Genomic DNA, 22231 nt, shown 5'->3' on the forward strand with positions numbered 1-22231 from the left:
CGCGATTTTTAATACGTCTCGTTGTGGATTTGCAAAAAGAAAAGAAAAAGAAAAAAACATATGCTTAACTTATTCATGTTTAAGACACGTGTTTATAACTCTAAATTTACCACCAGCCTTTCATTTAAGTTGTTGCTATATAAAATACCTCCAGCTGCGAAGTGTAGCTTGTGCTTACATCTTCATTGATAAAACGCCTTTATAACTCAAAAACTCTGGGAGGGAGTGGAATACAAAATATAAGGGGATTTTCTCCATAGTTCATGGGTATAATAATCAATTATCATTATCATTACAAAACATTAGAGGATTTTCGTCATGGTTTCCGGGTACGACAGAATAAAACAGGAATCAGGTAGAAAAGAAAGAGAAAAACACTATGAACTACGAGAGACGGCTACGATAATAACGATTAAGAGATAAGAAAGTATTGTATTGTGATAGTAGAACATCGCGTAGACATAATTGCTATTGAAGCCAACGATTTACCATTTTTACTGCACTTGCACATAATTAACGTTAATCATTACATCATGCCATCATATAAGCAGTTACAACATGTTTACAGAAATCACATCCTATCTGACGGAGATGACCATGTGTGTTGATATTCATCATAGCTTAATATGATACATATATTACTGACAGGTACCTTTTAAAAACTAGAACCCTTGTACCCTGCATTAACAAACATAATACGATATTCCACATCGAGGTACATGTCAATTTTGATGACATTTCAACTTACAGTTCTTAATATAACAGCATATCAGCCCATGCAACACAGATACTTCCACACTACCACAAATAGTTTCAAATCATGAGATATTTCCACTTCAAAGATAGTTCCACACCTACCAGAATGTTCCACATCATAACAGATAGATCCACACCATCACAGATAGTTCCACATCACAACAGATAGATCCACACCATCACAGATAGTTCCACATCACAACAGATAGATCCACACCATCACAGATAGTTCCACATCACAACAGATAGATCTACACCATCACACATAGTTCCAAATCACAACAGATAGATCCACACCATCACGGATAGTTCCACATCACAACAGATAGATCCACACCATCACAGATAGTTCCACATCACAACAGATAGATCCACACCATCACAGATAGTTCCACATCACAACAGATAGATCCACACCATCACAGGTAGTTCCACATCACAACAGATAGATCCACACCATCACAGATAGTTCCACATCACAACAGATAGATTCACACCATCACACATAGTTCCACATCACAACAGATAGATCTACACCATCACACATAGTTCCACATCACAACAGATAGATCCACACCATCACAGATAGTTCCACATCACAACAGATAGTTCCACATCACCACAGATAGTTCCACACCATCACAGATAGTTCCACATCACAACAGATAGATCCACACCATCACAGATAGTTCCACATCACAACAGATAGATCCACACCATCACAGATAGTTCCACATCACAACAGATAGATCTACACCATCACACATAGTTCCAAATCACAACAGATAGATCCACACCATCACGGATAGTTCCACATCACAACAGATAGATCCACACCATCACAGATAGTTCCACATCACAACAGATAGATCCACACCATCACAGATAGTTCCACATCACAACAGATAGATCCACACCATCACAGATAGATCCACACCATCACAGATAGATTCACACCATCACAGATAGTCCCACATCACAACAAATAGATCCACACCATCATACATAGATCCACACCATCACAGATAGTTCCACATCACAACAGATAGTTCCACATCACCACAGATACCAAGTTCGATATCATCACAAATAATATTTCTATATCATCAGATGTTCCTACATCACCACAGATAGATCCACACCATCATAGATAGATCCACACCATCACAGATAGATCCACACCATCACAGATAGATTCACACCATCACAGATAGTCCCACATCACAACAAATAGATCCACACCATCATACATAGATCCACACCATCACAGATAGTTCCACATCACAACAGATAGATCCACACCAAAAAGATAGTTCCACACAACACAAAAGTTACCCACCACCACATACAGTTCTACATCATGACATATAGTTCCACGCAATCACACAATCGCATATAGTTCCACACAATCACATATAGCTCCAAACAATCACATATAGTTCCACACAATGACATACAGTTCCAAACAATCACATATAGTTCCACATCATTACAGATAGATCCACACCATCACAGATAATTCCACATCAACTCATATCGTTCCACTCAATCACATATAGTTTCACACAATCGCACATAGTTCAACACAATCACATCTGGTTCCACACAATCACATATAGCTCCACACAATCACATATAGTTCCACACAATCACATATATTTCCACACAATCATATAGAGTTCCACAAAATCCCAATAGTTCCACACAATCACATACAGTTCCACACAATCATATATAGTTCCAAACAATCAAATATAGTTCCACACAAACACATATAGTTCCACATCACCACATATAGTTCCACATCACCACATATAGTTCCACACCATCAAATACAGTTCCACATCACCACATATAGTTCCACATCATTACAGATAGATCCACACTATCACAGATAGTCCCACATCACAACAAATAGATCCACACCATCATAGATAGATCCATACCATCACAGATAGTTCCACATCACAACAGATAGATCCACACCAACAAGATAGTTCCACACCACACAAAAGTTCCCCACCACCACATACAGTTCTACATCATGACATATAGTTCCACACAATTACACAATCACATACAGTTCCACACAATCACATATAGTTCCACGCAATCACACAATCGCATATAGTTCCACACAATCACATACAGTTCTACATCATGACATATAGTTCCACACAATTACACAATCACATACAGTTCCACACAATCACATATAGTTCCAAACAATCACATATAGTTCCACACAATGACATACAGTTCCACACAATCACATATAGTTCCACATCATTACAGATAGATCCACACCATCACAGATAATTCCACATCAACTCATATCGTTCCACACAATCACATATAGTTTCACACAATCGCACATAGTTCCACACAATCACATCTGGTTCCACACAATCACATATATTTCCACACAATCATATAGAGTTCCACAAAATCCCAATAGTTCCACACAATCACATACAGTTCCACACAATCATATATAGTTCCAAACAATCAAATATAGTTCCACACAAACACATATAGTTCCACATCACCACATATAGTTCCACATCACCACATATAGTTCCACACCATCAAATACAGTTCCACACCACCACATATAGTTCCACATCATTACAGATAGATCCACACCATCACAGATAGATTCACACTATCACAGATAGTCCCACATCACAACAGATAGATCCACACCAACAAGATAGTTCCACACCACACAAAAGTTCCCCGCCACCACATACAGTTCACACATATAGTTCCACACAATCACATATAGTTCACACAATCACATACAGTTCCACACAATCATATAGTTCCACACAATCACATATAGTTCCACACAATCACATATAGTTCCACACAATCACATATAGTTCCACACAATCACATATAGTTCCACACAATCACACATATAGTTCCACACAATATATATAGTTCCACATCACACAATCCCAATAGTTCCACACAATCACATACAGTTCCACACAATCATATATACAAACAATCAAATATAGTTCCACACAAACACATATATCCACACATCATAAATAGTTCCCACAATCAAATATAGTTCCACACAAACACATATAGTTCCACATCACCACAGATAGTTCCACATCACCACATATAGTTCCACACCATCACATACAGTTCCACATCACACACATATAGTTCCACATCACCACACATAGATCCACACCATCACAGATAATTCTATATCACCACATATAGTTCCACACAATCACATACAGTTCCACATCACCACATATAGTTCCACATCACCACATACAGTTCCACATCACATATAGTTCCACACAATCACATAGTTCCACACAATCACATCTGGTTCCACACAATCACATATAGTTCCACACAATCACATACAGTTCCAAACAATCATATAAAGTTCCACAAAATCCCAATAGTTCCATACAATCACATATCGTTCCACACAATCACATATAGTTTCACACAATCGCACATAGTTCCACACAATCACATCTGGTTCCACACAATCACATATAGCTCCACACAATCACATATAGTTCCACACAATCACATATATTTCCACACAATCACATATAGTTCCACACAATCACATATATTTCCACACAATCATATAGAGTTCCACAAAATCCCAATAGTTCCACACAATCACATACAGTTCCACACAATCATATATAGTTCCAAACAATCAAATATAGTTCCACACAAACACATATAGTTCCACACAATCATATATAGTTCCAAACAATCAAATATAGTTCCACACAATCACATACAGTTCCACACAATCATATATAGTTCCAAACAATCAAATATAGTTCCACACAAACACATATAGTTCCACATCACCACATATAGTTCCACATCACCACATATAGTTCCACACCATCACATACAGTTCCACATCACCACATATAGTTCCACATCATTACAGATAGATCCACACCATCACAGATAATTCTATATCACCACATATAGTTCCACACCATCACATACAGTTCCACATCACCACATATAGTTCCACATCACCACATACAGTTCCACATTACATATAGTTCCACACAATCACATACAGTTCCACATTACCACACATAGATCCACACAATCACATAAAGTTCCACACAATCACATACAGTTCCAAACAATCATATAAAGTTCCACAAAATCCCAATAGTTCCACACAATCACATATAGTTCCAAACAATCAAATATAGTTCCACACAAACACATATAGTTCTACATCACCACATATAGTTCAACATCACCACAGATAGTTCCACACCATCACATACAGTTCCACATTACCACATATAGTTCCACATCATTACAGATAGATCCACACCATCACAGATAATTCTATATCACCACAGATAATTCCACATCAACACATATCGTTCCACACTATCACATATAGTTCCACACAATCACATATAGTTCTGCATCATCACATATAGTTCCACATCATAGCAGATAGATCCACGCCATCACAGATAATTCCACATCACCACATATAGTTCCACATCACCACATATAGTTCCACATCTCCACAGATATATCTACATATACTTCGGCACAAGGCTACACCATCATAAATAGAAGGGATACATCCAAAGAAGAATAAAATTTACAAAGCTATATACAGAAATTAGAAAACAGTCCCGTAGTAACAATAATATCCTTAAAGGATTAGAATATTCCTCAATAGGGTTAGGATTACTACCAAAACAACTTAGAAGTCATGTGTCGTTAGCTTGTTCATGAAAATGTAACATAATCCAAGTCTGAGGTTAGCCTACTTCAAAACAATTCAAAATATATTTCTATTACTGTTAGGTATCTAAGACTTATCATTATTAAATACGCACAATACCTGTAAATAACATGTTGATTTTTTACTTTATTTTATAAGACAAATGTCTTGTCTTCTTTATCTTTAGAGGAATTACGGATGTCCATGTACGTACCGCAGTCCACAAATACCGACTTCCTGTCACACTCAGTCAAATGACAAAGTACACAATCGGCTGTTTATTTAAGTGATAAAGAACACAAAAATTTCAAAATCACAATGTAGGTTTTAGAGTGGACAGGTATTTAGCGAGAATATCTTTGTTTGATTATCTGTGATCGATTAAAAAATAATCAGAATGAAGGACACCGGTGTCATCTGCAATGACAGTTTGTAAACATCGCTTATAGAAATGTTAACTCCCGCCTTTTTTAATTAAAAAATCATTATTCCTATCATGTTTACAACAACTAAGCATGCATGCGTACTACCTATTTTATATCACGTTCAGTCCTCAATTTTCCAATAAACATTTTTTGGGTGTTAAGTAACTACGGTACGGTTATCAATATTGTACAGCGTGCAAAATGTATATATTAATATGCGGAATACCTTAAATTGAGGGTGATGATATGGAATACAAATTGTTTGAAAGCTCCCTCAACTAAGATGAATTTAATAAAGAGTCAATTAACATGAATACACATTGAATAAATGTAATTAACTTCAATGTGTAGTAATGGGAGACTCCACCATGTTGTTTTCGTCCGGATGGCATTCATATCTCATATGAACTGTGAGGTGAAAACTAGTCATTGTTTTAAAGATATATGTAAGAGTATGATGATATAAGAATTTGAATGACGTGGGTGTTACGCCTTCTAAGATGTATGTATGTATGTACCTCTAGGCATGTAATGAGAAAAGTAGGCGTACATGCATTCATTACATCCTAATGATTGACGTGTGTGCATTATACATGTATTGTATTAAACGCTCTGCGTACGACTACATCTCCCATTCTAGCACATATACATTGATGGTGATATGTGCAGTGCCTGCATTGCTTTGCTAATGAATGAACTGGTGTTTGCAATTCATGCATTCGCGTATTTGTTGTTGACAGTAAATGAACCTTTGCCCAATACAATAAGAAATTCTCAATCTAGATAACGATTATCCGCATTTTAGAGGATTGAACGTCTGGCAGTAATAAAACGGAAAATTCTCCATTGGTTTCAGAACTGCGGGAGTGAATAATGACAATGTCCTCGTCAAAACGTTTCTCCTTGTGACTTTGTGTGAAGGGAGGAAAACTTCATACGATAGGATTATTTCCTTCACAGTTTGCTTATTACGATCAAATATTGTACCTTACAACAATCCAATAAATATCAGATTTTATTATTTTTCAAAGTAAATTTTACACATACAAATATTATTTTCTTTATCTTAATGGACTATACGTATTATTGTGACCGCAAAACATAAATACTATGCATTATTAGTAGTTTCTTGTTTACAAGTTTTGGTTGTCTGCTGGTCCGTGTGCCAATTTGACAATCTTCCTGCCCTCGGTCGGTCACGATAACCATCTGGTAAGTGTCGTGTGGGAGGTTTTCTGGCTTGTAACCGATAGATAAGGTATCAGAGAACAACAACGGTGTCTAAATATAAATTCGTATGATTAGATATATCATCTGATGCATTGGATATTGTAGACAACACGTGTTAAACGTATGTAGTTCCTGAAATGTTTCTTTGTCGAGGAGAAAGGTTACTATCATATGAACACGTGATCGCCAAAACATTGTCGATAAATCGGTTAAGATAATAACGAGACATCTTGACATGTAACCATAAGAGAAGGGCGAGCAAAGGGAGGTGCTAAACTGTTGTCTTGTCGTGTTTCTAATATCCAGATGTATTTTACCTTCAGGACTGTTCTTGAGTACATGTTTTTGTGTCTATGAAGAAAAGCACAAGCACGTATACAAATAATAGTTTTTAAGACAATGCACCACTGTTTCAGTTCAGTCCTTATCTATTTCACAGAACCTATGCTATATAGCATAACCTTTAAACGTTCTATTGCTTTTACTCTACGTGTTTCTGAATTCGTGGGAATATCAAGTCACGAAAACTGCCAGCACAATAGAAAACAAATTAAATTCTATAAATTCTAAAACCAGCGGATGGTGTACAACCTAAGGAGAAAGGCGCCGAGACGATGTTGTCGTTGCCAGTCTCCGAGTGGGTAGTTCATACACATTACCCGAACAGGGTAAAGCGCTGTCCTTAACATGGCTAAAATCTTAAATTGAAAAGCACTGAATTATCCACAGAATTCTAGATTAGCTGAGAGCTGTTAGTTTGTTCAACTAGATATGAAAATCAATAGCCGCTTAAGTGTAAGTATGGTAACGCCTTTTTTGCCCATCCATCTGTTCGTTTTGAGATACAATTATTGAAATTTTACATCTTCCGTTTTGCTGGGTTGGATGGATGTTCGTTTTGCAGAATTTGTGTATCTTTTATTTGCCCCAGTGACCTGTTTTTATATTGGTGGACCGTTAAGATTACATCACATGTTGATCACATGAGATCAACTACTGGCCTATAATGATACGTACTACGCAAGAGGGTGGCGGAAATGTTATCTAAAGATGTCACGGTTGTTGTTCACCAGGAACACAATTTAGAAATTTAAGATTTCATCAGCCTTTACCATAAAACGAACTTTCAAATATTTCTGTTGATCAATAAAGAGCCACTACATCAATACCTATTGAAGAGTCAGCTTCATTAAGCATTGAGTTTCTTCAGTTATGAATCATGTGTGAAAAACAGGCGCGAAACGGAACTTATGTGATATTTACGGTAATCCTTTACAGAAGTGCTTCCGGTTTCAAAATGACCTTGACACCGTTCACGCTGTTTACAGATTTCACCCGCCATACCGCATGCCAACAGAAAGACACAGTCGGTTGTTAGGAATGAAAGCGAAAGGAAAAGGAACCTAAAGGTGAGTTTGCATTCTTTTATTTTCTTATTCGCGCAGCTTTCTCTATGGTCACGATTTTGTTGTTGTCATTAATTATGCATATACATTAACCCAAGAAATTTTGTTGTGGCGCCGCTGACCGCATGGCGCTGCCAGCACTGTCCTAAGGGTTAGTAACATTCTGGCATAGCGAGTGGAAGTAAACAGTGTTGTGTGGTTAACCAGAACTATACCATGCAATTGCAAAATATTACATATTTTTATTTACGCAAACTTAAGTTTTTCATAGTGTTGTCTTTGATTAGTCCACGATAAATCTTATGAATTGAAAATCACAGATAACTAATTAACATGTTACCTCATTAAAATGCCAGAAGATGTGGGTCATGTTGCCGCTTGATACAAGCAGGAATGTTTGTGCATAAAGTGAGAAAAGGTTTTCCTGTATACTGATATCTCATTGAGAATGTCTGATGGTTTTGAGATGATTCACCGGCCACTAGAATTCTAACAAATTCTACTTCATACGACTCCTTCAACAAGATGAAAATTATGTGATTTTTTAATGGTACATGCAAAAAGCCATTTGATGAGTAGTTTAGGAAAAAGACAAATTAGTTGAATTAAGGAAATTTCATGAGTTGCAATTAAATATCCCTGGTAAAGTCGAAATAACAGCATAGTAAAAGAAATAATCCTTAATATCTGTTTCTATAGAAGTCTTGTAAAATCTCATTCTTGACTTTACTGTTAGTGTCCAACACATCCACTGGTTAGTCATGACAGAGGATGTAAAATCATGTCAACTTCCACACACTGTTTTAGGTGTAAAGCTACATTAAGTACTTTTTTTTAAACAACCAGAACCAATGCATTTCATATCAACTGGCGGAAATATTACATTTCTAAACATGAAATTTCTTTTAGTGTGGTCTTTATAAAAAATGATAAACCACATCACTATTCAATCTTCCAACTGGTTAAAAATTGAAATCATTTACCAGAAAAAAAACATTGTATCACAGGTGAGTACATTCTAAAAATAGACTCACTGAGCTCATATACACATGTACGGTGTACTTGCCAACTTTCCAGATTTAGTAGGGAGTTTCCCAATTTTCCCCACCTCGCCTCTAGATCGTATTGATAAAAAAAATGGGATAATCTCATGATGGCCACATAATTAAGGCCTAGGTGAGTACACAGCCCAGTTATCTAATTAGTGTTGCATAATCCTCACTGACCGCCACACTTGGGAGCATGCTTGTGTACAGCTCTGATGTTCTCTAATTAACAACAGAACCAATGGTCAGGACTCAGGAGCAGACCCTAGCAAATGATCAGTAAGACTACAGATTGTAGTTATCGCCATACATATGCTACTTGCTTAGCCAAATAACATGATCAACTAAAAAAAAAGTTTGAAAAAGTAAAGCTATATAGACTTCCCCAATCAATGCAATTCATTTTACCATATTCGTTCAAAAAAAATTGTTGGCATTATGAGTAAAAATCTGATCAAAGAAGAATTTACCTTACTGAAAAGTTGAAGAAAATTACAAGAAGGAGGGCTCAAACTCCCCACACCCACCTAAAATAAAAAAAAAAGAAAAGAAACATGACAATAGGCAAACAGGAAGTAGCTATAGACAGAGTATACACCTTTATGCAAAATAGGAAATTTCTGGATTTATATCTGCAATTATTTCAAATTAATTTCACAATGAAAACAACATTTCATTGGTAATTGGATCTAGATTTAAAACATTGTGAATTTTCGGAATGAAATTATTTCATTTATGCCTTTTACCTTTTTTCTGAAGTTGCACCAACTGTACAGTGAAAGCTTAAAATTTTCATGTGATATTTTTTTCCCTTTCAAATTTTTACTTTGGCAATTTCTTTCTACAGCATCATATTTGGTAGTAAATAAAATATTGTTATCAACAACTAAACAGATAATCATAGATTAAATCACTTTTAGTTTAAAGAGGATTTACATTAGCTGTAAATCCCAACTTGATCCTGATTTGCAATAAAAAACAGCATATATTATTGATGTGTTATAGTAAAGGCATGACATGATGACGTTTTCAACTTTCATCTATTTTAAAATTTTAATCAAATATACATAAATTAATCAATGTCCCCTTGATCTTTCCTTGGTGACATTTATGATGTGAAGGCAAGGTATAATCTGTTAATCAAAAATGCTGTTCACACACTTTTATCCCCCATGAGAATTTTGCAAAGTTGTCAAATATGTGACCTGTGACCTTCAATGTGCAACTCTACCTTCTAAATGAATATTTTACAATGGTATTTACACAGATAAAGTTTGGAACTTATACAAACATTAACACAAAAAGTGTGGAATGGAAATAGGGAATGCAACATTTGACAAAGAAGTCGTCAAGCTGTTAAAGAAGTGGCTATCAAAATGGCCAAGAAGAGACAAACATATATCTGAAGTTTTTATGCGGAAGATATATGAAGAAATATGAACACCTCTGAAAATCATAGATGAAGGAAATTTAAGATATCCCAGAGGAAGAAGGCAAACACAACAACCATACATAAAAAGGAAAGCTGAAAAAGTTAATCTTGTATCAATTGTTGGGAAAAGCATGGAAAAGTTGATAGGGACTGGTAGATGCCATATTTGGACTTTCAAAAGGCTTTTGAGTTAATACTCTACATACAGTACAACTATCAACAAAAAAAAAAGGTTATGGATCACAGAAAAACTTTTCAGATGAGTTGAAGACTTTGTTGTAGACAGAAAACAGCATGTCATTTTTCATAAGGGAAGAATCAGATTGGAAGACAGTTTAAAATGGAATACCCGAAGAGGGCCTCTGGTGTTGCTGATAATGTCAAGAATATTAGTTATCAGAAAACAGAAGAGGAAAGAAAGAAGATCCAATCCGGTCTGAACAATCGGAATAGATGAATGCATCCAAGAGCAGTGAGATGACATCCTACAGTATGAAATCAGAAGAGAAAACCATTAATGAAAATGTAAATGAAGAAAAATACATTGGAATCACATTTGACATGGCTAGTTCTATAATAAGTATATCCAACTGTGTAGTAAAAGCCAACAAAATGACCAGAATTTTTAGATCATTTGATAACATGGTAGAGAAATGTTTCTGTCATCTGCAAAGCCCTTACATTAGACCTCAAGTGGAATACAATATGTCAGTGTTTAAAGTGATCCATGAAAAAGATACAACAACAATAGACAAACTAGTGGGAAGAGTAATTGGTAATGGTCAAGAATATTTCATATTGTTCCTTTAGTGAAGAAGGCAAAGGAAACCAGGTCTTCCCTCTCCAATGCAGAATTTTGAAGGACATCAGATCAAGATGATGTAAGCTTATTTTTAATATAAAGTAGAAGTAGCAGTATCAAGAATGAGGCAAGTCATATTGAAATTGGTGAAGAAAAGATGCAGACTAAACTGTAGGAAAAACTATTTCAGAGTCTACCAGAAGCAGCTATAATGCTGCTAATTTAGATTTCTTCAATAGCTGTTTAACAACAGCTGGTAAACCAATCCTCTAAAGTTTACACCTAACTGTTGCTTAGAGTAACAATTATTTGTTTAAACATAAATCAAGGGGGATTGGGGATGGGGATCCTGTGTATCATTGTTGGAGGTGTAGCAAACTTCCTCCAGCAAAATAGAAGGAATTTAAAAGTTGATAATTTCAGTGGGTTTTTGACGAAAAGTTTATATATATGATTTAAGTTAGCTGGCATTAATGATAAGTATTTTTTTCGCTTGATATGTTTTGTAGAATCTGCATATTTATTTTCAAATTTCAGTCAAATTATGAAAAATTAACCCTCAGTAAGATATTTATGATTGATTGGGTAGTTTTCGTTTATATATATATAAATACATAAATTGTACATTACATTATTCTAAGTATTTTCAAAATTCCAGGTGTCATTCATCAAAAGCTGATCTTTGAATGTTTCTTAATTGATATCAATTTGATTGAAACTTATAGCCAGCATTATGTATGTAAATATTAAATCTATTGTCATGGAAATGGGTAAGATGACTGCTCAAGTTTATCATTTGAATTAAGATTCATTTTGAAACTTCAATATTTTACTCTTGGTTTGATTTTCAATTACATGTAAATCAAGACTTGGATCATGGTCAAAGCTCTCATATCTTTAACCAATTTGGATGCACTATATAAACAATTGTGTGTTTTTGGCCCAGTTCCACATTTTAGTATTTTAACTCTCACCAATAGCTTACAAAGCTTTTCAACAGTCTATTGTGGATTGTGAATGTGACTTGTGCTCTCAACTTCTTGATAGCAAATTAAAAATGCGTGAGATATATTCTTTCACACAACAGTTTGCAGCAGTGTAAAACTTAGTGTGGTATCTTGACATACAGGTAATATTATAAACTTTGAACATTCTCTTGAACTTTTCAGATTCTGAGAACTGTTAATGATGTTTTATCTACCAAGGTGAAAGTTCCTTAAGTATTAGTATTAGTAGTTAAACAGTCGTTTATAAACACTCAGGACATACAAAGTCAGCTTAAGATACAAGTGGTTGACAACATAGTCAAATAACATGAAAACCGTACTGTGGTACCCTACTGTGGTATATCTTGTAGCAGACTGTCATTGTTCGTCCACAATTTACCTTACATGTGTATACCAACTACACCTATAGAACATACATTTCCTGCCGAATATAAATGGCTTTTTTAAATTCATACTTGAGTCAAAAATGTTGAAGTACCAGCGGTACCTTGTGTAATAGATTGTATGGTCTGAAGTCTCACAGCAGTGTATATAAACAGTAGTTGGATAAACCCAATCATGACCCAGATTTTGTACCAGTCAGCATGACTATTTGTCAAAACACATGTATATATTTCATTTGTGGACTAGGAACTTTAATAATATCCATGTGGGAAGTCTTGGGACAATACGGATATATGTACAGGTAAATATATGTCCTTTATTTAGCGTAAGTGCATATATACCAAACAGGATTATTTTCAAAATGTTAAAATGTGTTTTTATAATAGCGAAAAAGTCATTACAACATTCAACACAAATTTGTTTTGTACAACATTTCTGTATGTGAGTTTGTTATGATCCTTTACAACAGTTTGTGAAGTGATTCATATCAATAGGTTGTATTTCTTGTTGCATGAATCATTCTTTGTTTAACAAGATAAAAAATAATCTTTGTATAGGCATTGAATCATTCATTGTAAAATTGTAATATAGTTTAGTGTAGTGGAAATTATGACGCCAGTCATATATTGTGATAATTACACTACATTTCCTTTATCAATTCTTTGTTGAAATAGTCTACAAATAACATGATCCTACATGTATTTAATATGTAATTGTAAAAGATTTAAGATTGTGAAATAAGAGTTTGATATGTTGCAATATACTTTCTGGGATGCAGGAGTGTGACTGAGACTAAGGTATTGTGTCCATACAAACATCAATATTATTAAGTTATGTGTAGCTCAGGATATTGATGTTGAGTTAAGACTTTTTAAAAATTTTTAATGTGTACTTTTTGGAGAAGTGAAGCAGGAATGAAAACTACATAGATCTATTTCTGTTGACTGATTCGATCTTGTAATACAATTCAGACCAGACACATAGTTTTAAACAGAGTTTGTCTTTAGCATCTACCAACATCTATCTAAGATTTTAAGGCTTCATTTAATAAATAAGAAATAATTACAGGTTCTTTGTCAAATTTTAAAATTTTTAGTACCTGACATTGAACAGCATATGGATATTTATTCGTTTACAGGTTTGATTTCAGAAAAAATGTTTATCATGGAGAACCTTGTTTGTATGAATCACCTGTTATTGTTTTTAACAACACAACACTCATTTGAATGTACATTTAACTACTATTGTCAGCTTTCCAATAGGATTGGAGGGTCGATTGGTTAAGTTGGCGGGTAGAGCACTATACCCAACTGTTTACATATCAATTCAAGGTGACCTTCATACACATAAACACATACACAACCTGGTCTACTTGTAATGATGGATGACTCTCTAGCTATATTAGTCTTAAATTTACCGTAAAAAATACACGACAGAATAACACATAATGAGAAATTGGGTTTCATATGAAACTATAGATAAATATTTCATATATATGAAAACCTCCAGAGAAATGAACATTAACAAAAAACTTTGATTTAAAAAGAAGAAATTGTCTTAGTGTTTTTCACTGCTTTCAGGTTTTATTTCTAATCATTACCAAAATGAATCTCTGATTTCAGAGACATGGCCTTGTTTTGGTCACCACCATTTATCATGGCTGTGTAATTTGATGATTTATTCCATTCAGTGTTTTGTAATTGTAGATCATTATTTACAGTCTGATCAGCGATATGACTGGCACTGACTAAACCTTTTGTGATGTGTGTCGACTTGGTGATTCGCATTGTTAGACCTTTTGTTTGTCTGTCTATTCCGGAGCCATTAACAAAATACATTGACAAGTATGCTTACTATCGGAAATTGAGAAATATCCAACTGGTATATTTATGGATTCAAGTCAGATTGCTGTTACCTCTTGGTAGGGTTTAAAAATTACTTATTCATGAAACATTACTTGAATTCATGTACATGTAGATATATATATTATCTGTAAAATTCACATGTGATATGAATATTCATAAAAAAAAGTCTTCAAATTCCTAGTCAGGGAAAAATACACTGATCTGTCAGTCTACACATTATCACTGGTCTGTCACTTTATATATTATAACAAGTCTATCTGTCTATATCTATGTCCCCCAAAACGAAGTTGGAGGACATATTGTGTTTGCTCCGTTTCTTATTATTATTATTATTATTTTCATTATTATTCATATTATTATTTCTTCCACTTTCTTTTGCCGGCAAGGTTTCCGACGCGTTTCTCAAAAACTATTGCATGTAATTTAACAAAACTTTACACACATATTCATACATGCAAGGCAGAGTGCAGGCCTCTTGAATTTTTCCAATCGGTCATCTGAGCAGTTATCTGTGGTCAAAATTTGGCCATATTTTAGATATTGTCTGATTTTTGTGAAAATTGGTATATATGTATTAGGTGGCACTAGGAGCAAAATGGCATAGTCCATTTTTCATTCCGCCATCGATCGGTCATCTAGCGGTCAGCTGTGGTCAAAATTTGGCCATATTTTAGATATTGTCCCATTTTCGTGAAAATTGGTATATATGTATTAGGTGGCACTAGGAGCAAAATGGCATAGTCCATTTTTCATTCCACCATCGATCGGTCATCTAGCGGTCAGCTGTGGTCAAAATTTGGCAAAATTTAGATATTGTCTGATTTTCGTTAAAATTGGTATATATGTATTAGGTGGCATAAGGAGCAGAATGGCGTTGTCCATTTTTCATTCGGCCATCGATTGGTCATCTGAGCAGTCAGCTGTGGTCAATTTTTTCATTCAGTCATCGATCGGTCATCTGAGCGGTCAGCTGTGGTCTAAATTTGGCTAAATTTTAGATATTGTCCGATTATGTGGACCATTGAGAAGTACCTAATATTGAAAGTAGCAGACACAAAATAAGCTCTTTGTCATACTGAGGTAAGGACACTCTCTTCTAATGTTTTAAAAATTTACGTTCTCATTTCCATTCAAAATTGGTGAGTTCATGTTTGGCATGACTGCAAGTCTGATGATTGTGATCATTTACTGCTGAAGGGGTCGTTTGGGGGACATTTGTACTGGTCCCCATTAAAATTAGTACTTGTTTATAACTGGTCTGTCAGTCTATACATTATAACTAGTCTGTCAGTCTACACATTATCACTGGTCTGTCAGTCTACACATTATCACTGGTCTGTCAGTCTACACATTATCACTGGTCTGTCAGTCTATAAAATATCACTGGTCTGTCAGTCTATAAAATATCACTGGTCTGTCAGTCCACAAACTACCATCAGTCTGTCTGTTTATAGAATATCATGATTTTGTCAATCTTTACATTATCTCTGGTATAGCAGTTAATACACTATCACTGATCTGTTATATGGTCTGTAGAAATGTTATTACTAAATATTGCAGCTCTACTCATTCACCTTCTGTACTATCCCTTTTGCCTGTTCCTTGCCTTATGCCATTGTCTCTCAGTATGTCCTGATATTGCAGAACTCTTACTATAATTTATTTTGCAGTTTGTATGTCCATCATTCTCCTATGGCTATAGCAACTGTTTATGAGTCTTAGCTAAAGATTGATTTTCTTCTACACTGCCTGACATCGGGCTACATCAGCTAGAACAGGGACACCACTCCTTGTTGAAGCTCATTAGGGCTTAACACGTAATCATTAGCCAGTAATTAATTATCCTGGGTGGGACAAAGTGTTTAATTGCTTCTATAGTATGAGTGTTTCATATTTATCAACAGAGTGTATATAGGTCACTAAGTAAAATGTTGGTTAGTTGGCAATTGCCAGTGTTTCTATGGTGTGACAGCTAGCTTGTAAAGATGGTGTGACAATGATTATCATCATCAATGTCTTCATCATCATCATCATCATCATGTTATTATGTATGAAGAATCACTTCTAAAATGTAGGTCACAGTGACATATGTTTTATCCATTTTTCTGTTTCACTGACATTGGTTAGGTTTTACATTTTATAAGAGCTCCAGGTGTTCATTACTCCAGTAAGCACTGTACAATTGTATCTAGCGTGTAAATGGCTAAAGAGTCAACCATATTCTATGAGACTTAAAAATGTTAAAGAAACGCTGTAAGCTAATGTCAGCATGAAGTAAAAGTCTGATCTAGGTCATATGATTAACAAATAATTCATTGTAAATACAATACACATATACTTTGTAGCACTAAAGTATTGAATTCTTTATCAGTTTCTTTAATGAATTGTTTGAAATAAAGCTTAAAGTACTTAGTCACAGCATGTATTGGTCATGTAAGTTTTAAGTCTATGATCAGTTTTTCTTGATTATTAAGCAATGGGGCACACTACTTGTATTACTAATAGTGACAATTGTAAATTCAGTGATGAAGGATTCTACTATTGTGGCTATAATCGGAAAGTCTCTGTATATTACATCCGACACATGTTTTAACTTTACAAGTAGTATTGTGTTGTACTTGTATTGTTGATAAAACATAAGCCTGTGTACACTCTCACAGCAATGGCCACAGATTTATTAATAATTTATACACAGTATTACACGTTATAATCCCTGTAGAACATTTGTTTTCACACTGGCAAGTAGACCAGTATGTTTGGAGGCATGCAAGTTCACGGTAAGTCACTGACCATAATGTTACTAATATAACTGTTAGCCTTGACTGAAAATGAGCAATTTATTTAAATTGTATATGCTTAATCAGGTAAGTATTCAAACAGCCTGTCTGCCCAATGGCTACCACCTGAGGTAAATACACAGTCACTTCATGTTGGCTCCTCCTTCGTCAGGTAAATATCAAAAATGTCCCACCCTGGTGGCATCATCAGTCAGTTAAGTATAGAGTAAGTCTGCCTGGTAGCTCGTCCCTAGGTAAATATACAAACAGTCCCAGCCTGGTGGCATCAACAGTCAGTTAAGTATAGAGTAAGTCTGCCTGGTAGCTCGTCCCTAGGTTAATATACAAACAGTCACAGCCTGGTGGCGACTCTTTAGTCTAGTATATATACAAACAGTCACAGCCTGGTGGCGACTCTTTAGTCTAGTAAATATACATACAGTCACAGCCTGGTGGCGACTCCTTAGTCTAGTAAATATACAAACACAGCCTGGTGGCGACTCTTTAGTCTAGTAAATATACATACAGTCACAGCCTGGTGGCGACTCCTTAGTCTAGTAAATATACATAAAGTCACAGCCTGGTGGCTACTCTTTAGTCTAGTAAATATACATACAGTCACAGCCTGGTGGCTACTCTTTAGTCTAGTAAATATACATACAGTCACAGCCTGGTGGCTACTCTTTAGTCTAGTAAATATACATACAGTCACAGCCTGGTGGCTACTCTTTAGTCTAGTAAATATACATACAGTCACAGCCTGGTGGCTACTCTTTAGTCTAGTAAATATACATAAAGTCACAGCCTGGTGGCGACTCTTTAGTCTAGTTAATATACAAACACAGCCTGGTGGCGACTCTTTAGTCTAGTAAATATACATACAGTCAAAGCCTGGTGGCTACTCTTTAGTCTAGTAAATATACAAACACAGCCTGGTGGCTACTCTTTAGTCTAGTAAATATACATACAGTCACAGCCTGGTGGCTACTCTTTAGTCAAGTAAATATACAAACACAGCCTGGTGGCGACTCTTTAGTCTAGTAAATATACATACAGTCACAGCCTGGTGGCTACTCTTTAGTCTAGTAAATATACATAAAGTCACAGCCTGGTGGCGACTCCTTAGTCTAGTAAATATACATACAGTCACAGCCTGGTGGCTACTCTTTAGTCAAGTAAATATACATACAGTCACAGCCTGGTGGCGAATCTTTAGTCAAGTAAATATACATACAGTCACAGCCTGGTGGCTACTCTTTAGTCTAGTAAATATACATAAAGTCACAGCCTGGTGGCTACTCTTTAGTCTAGTAAATATACATAAAGTCACAGCCTGGTGGCTACTCTTTAGTCTAGTAAATATACATACAGTCACAGCCTGGTGGCTACTCTTTAGTCTAGTAAATATACATACAGTCACAGCCTGGTGGCTACTCTTTAGTCTAGTAAATATACATACAGTCACAGCCTGGTGGCTACTCTTTAGTCAACTAAATATACAAACAGTCACAGCCTGGTGGCTACTCTTTAGTCTAGTAAATATACATACAGTCACAGCCTGGTGGCTACTCTTTAGTCTAGTAAATATACATACAGTCACAGCCTGGTGGCTACTCTTTAGTCTAGTAAATATACAAACAGTCACAGCCTGGTGGCTACTCTTTAGTCTAGTAAATATACATACAGTCACAGCCTGGTGGCTACTCTTTAGTCTAGTAAATATACATACAGTCACAGCCTGGTGGCGACTCCTTAGTCTAGTAAATATACATACAGTCACAGCCTGGTGGCTACTCTTTAGTCTAGTAAATATACATAAAGTCACAGCCTGGTGGCGAATCTTTAGTCAAGTAAATATACATACAGTCACAGCCTGGTGGCGAATCTTTAGTCAAGTAAATATACAAACAGTCACTGTCTGGTGGCGAATCTTTAGTCTAGTAAATATACAAACAGTCACTGTCTGGTGGCTCCTCCTTAGTCAGGAAAGTACAGTATGCACTTAGTCAAGTAAATATATTGTCAGGTTTTTCTTCATCAGTTGAGTAAGTATCCAAACTGTCAGTGTCTTGTGGCCCCTCAGGAATTAGAAATGCTTAAAGACAAATATCTTATTGTTAATACATATTATTACATATTAATACAAGTTATTGAAAGGAAACATATATTATGTAGTATTATTTAATGGGTTGGTATACCTACAAGAGATTTATACCAGATCTGCATATGAATCAAATCTTTTTAAGGTCACTTTCTTGTCTAGACATTTGAGTTATGCATTATGTGTATATATGTAATTTTACACTCGACCAAGTCTACATGTATATCGTGAATGATAGATTTCAAACTTTCCTGTCTATTATATGTATGATGTAATACAGTTCAAACCAATATAGATTTGCATACAAATTGTATGTGTACAAAAGCAAAAGCAGTGCTGAATGATTTCTAAATATTGTAATGGTTGTATCTGGATTTTTATTCAGTGCATGGCTGATAGTTAGCGGATTTTGCATTAAGTGTGGCTACAGAGAGATGACATTGAATATGACAAGCATAAAGTGAGACTAGGATAATCATTGCTTGTATCAGTTATGATTTCATAATTTCATAGATGTTTTGGAGGAAAGTAATCATTTGTATGTGGGTGCTGTTACCCTGATTCAATACTCAGTTATTGCCCTTTTCCTTATGTAAATGATATGCATCTGGTTGTTGTGTATCATCTTGGAACCCCACTACTTTTCTATAATGAGGTAGCTCTATGGGTTTGGTAATAAGTATGTGGAAGACTGTTTGTACCTTGACTAGAGACATGTGTTGTTATGACAGTTCACCACACACACAATGACCGTGAAAGTTCACTTTTCCTGCCAGGTGGAGGACATGTCGTCAATAAGGAAGGATGTGTGATGAAGACTGCATGTCAGCATTCTTAAGTGATCCTAGATCTAGATCTTATCCTAGTGTAGATTTATAACACTGTGTGTGAACAATTATACAATAGATATGCTGCAATAACTTCAGTTAGTAGTGGGAGAGACAGGTGAGTTATAATTGAGTTTTTGTTTTAAACCAGTTTACAAATCTAAAGCACATCTGTACATCTTTTTTAAAATCCTTTATATGTATAGAAATAAATTGAGACAAATTGTAAAGGATATGTACTTTAAGAGCTAGAAGTTAGTTTGAGGATATTATTTACTGTTATATATATATGTATACATACAGTTCAGGCAATATAGACTTGCTTGAAATATATAGATATATATATGTATATCACAATGTTTACTGTTGTTTACTGCTAACCAGTTTGCAGGAAGATGTCAAATTTATTTGCCTTATTTGTAAAGAAATTGGTAAGAAGTAAAAATCTAAATACATGATACTCTGAAATAGCCCAGTAGAAACAGGAGCTTAATTAAGTTTTAATGTTTAAAAATACTGGTTTGTCAGAATAATTTTTTTTTGAAATATGGAGATTTTAAAGTTATAATTGTATTCACCCCATAGAAGTTAAAACATTACATTGTATCATTGTAAAACACATAACATTGTAACACATTACATTGTATCATTGTAACACATTACACTGTATCATTGTAACACATAACATTGTATCATTGAAACACATTACATTGTATCATTGTAAAGCATTAAATTGTATCATTGTAACACATAACATTTTATCATTGTAACACATTACACTGTATCATTGTAACACATAACATTGTATCATTGAAACACATTACATTGTATCATTGTAACACATTATACTGTTTCATTGTAAAACACTAAAATTGTATCATTGTAAAGTATTCTTTTGTATCATTGTAAAACATAACATTGTATCATAGTATGTAAATTTATTTTATCATCAATATTTGACGAAATACTTGAAAATATCAAACTCTTATAAATAATTAACTATTTTGTAAAATTTACTGTTGATAGTTTCGAATTACTGACAATTTTGAATGTTTAAAAAGTTTGAAATTAACTAAGCTAGATTTTTTGCTCCTTTCCTTATCTTAGTCAAATTGTCCAGGTGATTCGCTAAAACTTCTCTTTCCATTGCCTAAAATCTATTACTATTACAAAGGGTTCATTTGAATATGAACACCACTTTTATGCATACAGTATATGATTAACTAATGGAATATGTTACTTTGCGAAAAAGCCTTTCAAATGTTGTGATATATATTTTCCTTTAGATGTTTCAGTCCCAATAGTCAGCCATATCCATACATCATACTACCTGGCACTGTGTTTTATTGAAGAACTTGTGTACTTCAGTAACATTAAATTTGACAATTTTTAGGAAAAGGTTTTG

At 34.9% G+C, this 22231-nt stretch overlaps 1 protein-coding gene across 2 annotated transcripts in view; it reads left to right on the plus strand.

Moving 5' to 3' along the window:
* The first annotated feature begins 8513 nt into the window (after positions 1-8513).
* Positions 8514-22231, plus strand: part of LOC132551078 (influenza virus NS1A-binding protein homolog A-like) — a 35644-nt gene continuing 21926 nt past the window's right edge. The window contains exon 1 of one of the 2 annotated variants that reach the window (XM_060215183.1): positions 8514-8588. The gene's annotated coding sequence lies outside the window, so the exon portion shown is untranslated. Of the gene's footprint in view, positions 8589-20855; positions 20945-22231 lie in introns of those variants that run through there. The other variant, XM_060215184.1, reaches the window with a different exon arrangement.

Source organism: Ylistrum balloti, unplaced genomic scaffold (genome assembly GCF_031769215.1).
Source record: "Ylistrum balloti isolate Yb309-2 unplaced genomic scaffold, AGI_CSIRO_Ybal_v1 Utg370174, whole genome shotgun sequence".
Lineage (NCBI taxonomy): Eukaryota > Metazoa > Mollusca > Bivalvia > Pectinida > Pectinidae > Ylistrum > Ylistrum balloti.